This window comes from Arabidopsis lyrata (genome assembly GCF_000004255.2).
Source record: "Arabidopsis lyrata subsp. lyrata unplaced genomic scaffold ARALYscaffold_588, whole genome shotgun sequence".
In the NCBI taxonomy this organism is placed as follows: Eukaryota; Viridiplantae; Streptophyta; class Magnoliopsida; order Brassicales; family Brassicaceae; genus Arabidopsis; species Arabidopsis lyrata.
The window spans coordinates 1-3,215 of NW_003302178.1; the positions used below are offsets into that span (position 1 = coordinate 1).

The 3,215-nt window shown below is 30.0% G+C and overlaps 2 pseudogenes; both read right to left on the reverse strand.

Annotated features, from left to right (window-relative positions):
* Window positions 1-489: 489 nt before the first annotated feature.
* On the reverse strand, window positions 490-848 carry LOC9298461 (annotated as a pseudogene).
* A 1,413-nt stretch (window positions 849-2,261) lies between these two features.
* LOC110229686 lies at window positions 2,262-2,893 on the reverse strand (annotated as a pseudogene).
* Window positions 2,894-3,215: the final 322 nt, after the last annotated feature.

Consider the following 3,215-nt stretch of genomic DNA (forward strand, 5'->3'; position numbering starts at 1 on the left):
TTTAATTCAATTTAATTCATCCATTTATATTATGTATATTGACCATTTTAATTTTTAAAGATTGAGCAAGTTTTAAGATTTTTCAATATAAGTGTGCAACACACTTCGCATATTTTTATAGTGTTTGCTAATTTAAAACGTAATAACAATCATCCATTGGAATGCTAATTTTATTTTTCCGGAATAGTGCTTTTATAGCGCATCTAAATTCATGTTGGTTCTTGAAAGGTCATTACACCTTCAAGCAAGCTTTTGTGCAATCTAATTAAAATTGTTATAGATTATTGTTATGTAAAACTGGGAAAAACAAAGTGACTCGTTTATAATGCTATTATTATATCGTTGAAAATTTTGGATACAAATCGTAAACCTAATCTTATTTTTCAACTAAAAAAAAAGAAAAAAGAATGGAATCGTTAACATTATTTTTAATTAAATTCTACTTTTTGGTAGGAGGAAGTGCACCAACAGTTTTTGAACACTGTTCCTTTAGCATAGGAGGAAAAAATGGATTGAATGGAAGTTGTGGAATGCAATTGGTTTCAGCTTCCAAAATTGCTTTGCAACAAGCAGGGCCTATGTTTCCGAACTTTCCAATGAGTATGGATTGCGAAAACTCTGCGATACACCCTGGAATATTCATAAAAGATGACAAACATTTTGTTATATCAGGTAATCCTGGTACACCGAGACTCGGTAGGAATGGAAATGGAAAAGGAAACGGTGCCGGAAATTGTGGTAATTGAGCATTTGCAGACAGTGCAATGCATAGAACCGCTAGGAGAAAAATCACGTTTTTGAAAGCCATGATGAAAGAAAAAAGATGTTTGAAATATTCCGATATATGATTCTTTCTTGTGTTTGTTGTTGAGTATTGAACAATACTAAGATCAGTTGTTATTTATAGGGAAAGAAATGAGTTATGGTGGTACTAATTGTATTTGTCTCCATAAAACGTCTTTCAAATTTTTATTAGATAATTAATAAGCTTGCAGTTTCTTATTTTCTTATTGAATGAGAAGTTACTAAAATTAAAAGAGAATCCACAGCCACCTTGATGAGACGATTGACATTAATAGGAAAATATTAACTACTTAGACTATTGATGAGAGGACAAAGGAGATGATATATATAGTACGACACAATTAGAAAACCTGGTTTAGGGTTTTCAACTCTATTAAAAACAATCTTAAAAAAATATGACACTTAATCTTAAAAATTGAAAAAAATTCAAAATATTGTTAAAGGGTTTTCGAGCTGGCCCGAGTTCGACCGGGCTAATTAAACCACAAAAATCTTGAGTCCGGACGGGCTTAGCGAGAAAAACCAGACTTTTATGAATATGTATATATATCGAGCCCGCTATTGTTAGGGCTTTTGACGTAATCGACATGCCTATGTATCTGTTCTCTCTTTTCCATATTCTGTTAAAGTATTTATTATTTCATGTATATATTTTCTAATTAGAAACAGTTTTAGCAATAAATTCTAAAACACATACCTAAATAAATGATTAGGAATATAAGACATACCACGACATATCTTATGCACCATGTTCGGTGATTGAATTTCATATATTCGTAAAATAAAAAATATAATTATTGTTTTTAAAATTTAACTCACATTTATTTAAATTTATGGTCATATGACCTAAAAACCAAGATACTTATTCAATGATGATATTGTAAAACTAAATATGAAAAGATTAAATGTAAAAAAATGAAAGACAAGTTTGTGAATAAAATAATAATGGATGAAAATTTAATATTTACTATTTTGACTCTCTTTTCTATTATAATTTTTGAATGTGAAAAATTAGTGAATTTAATTCATCCATTTATATTATGTATATTATGGATATTTACCATTTCAATTTTTAAAGATTGAGCAAGTTTTAAGATTTTTCAATATAAGTGTGCAACACACTTCGCATATTTTTACAGTGTTTGCTAATTTAAAACGTAATAACAATCATCCATTGGAATTCTAATTTTAATTTTTCTGGAATCGTGCTTTTATAGCGCTTCTAAATTCATGTTGTTTCTTGAAATGTCATTACACCTTCAAGCAAGCCTTTTTGCAATCTAATTAAAATTGTTATAGATTATTGTTATGTAAAACTGGGAAAAACAAAGTGACTCGTTTATAATGCTATTATTATATCGTTGAAAATTTTGGATACAAATCGTAAACCTAATCTTATTTTTCAACTAAAAAAAAGAAAAAAAAATGGAATCGTTAACATTATTTTTAATTAAATTCTACTTTTTGGTAGGAGGAAGTGCACCAACAGTTTTTGAACACTGTTCCTTTAGCATAGGAGGAAAAAATGGATTGAATGGAAGTTGTGGGATGCATTGGTTTCAGCTTCCAAAATTGCTTTGCAACAAGCAGGGCCTATGTTTCCGAACTTTCCAATGAGTATAGATTGCGAAAACTCTGCGATACACCCTGGAATATTCATAAAAGATGACAAACATTTTGTTATATCAGGTAATCCTGGTACACCGGGACTCGGTAGGAATGAAAATGGAAAAGGAAACGGTGCCGGAAATTGTGGTAATTGAGCATTTGCAGACAGTGCAATGCATAAAACCGCCAGTAGAAAAATCACGTTTTTGAAAGCCAAGATGAAAAAAAAAGATGGTTGAAATATTCCAATATATGATTCTTTCTCGTGTTTGTTGTTGAGTGATGAACAATACTAAGATCAGTTGTTATTTATAGGGGAAGAAATGAGCTATGGTGGTACTAATTGTATTTGTCTCCATAAAACGTCTTTCAAATTTTTATTAGATAATCAATAAGCTTGCAATTTCTTATTTTCTTATTGAATGAGAAGTTACTAAAATTAAAAGAGAGTCCACAACCACCTTGATGAGACGATTGACATTAATAGGAAAATATTAACTACTTAGACTATTGATGAGAGGACAAAGAAGATGATATATATAGTACGACACAATTAGAAAACCTGGTTTAGGGTTTTCAACTCTATTAAAAACAATCTTAAAAAAATATGACACTTAATCTTAAAAATTAAAAAAAAAAATCAAAATATTGTTAAAGGGTTTTCGAGCTGGCCCGAGTTCGACCGGGCTAATTAAACCACAAAAATCTTGAGTCCGGACGGGCTTAGCGAGAAAACCAGACTTTTATGAATATATATATATATAATTTTGAGCCCACTATTTTTAGGCTTTTGACGTAATCGA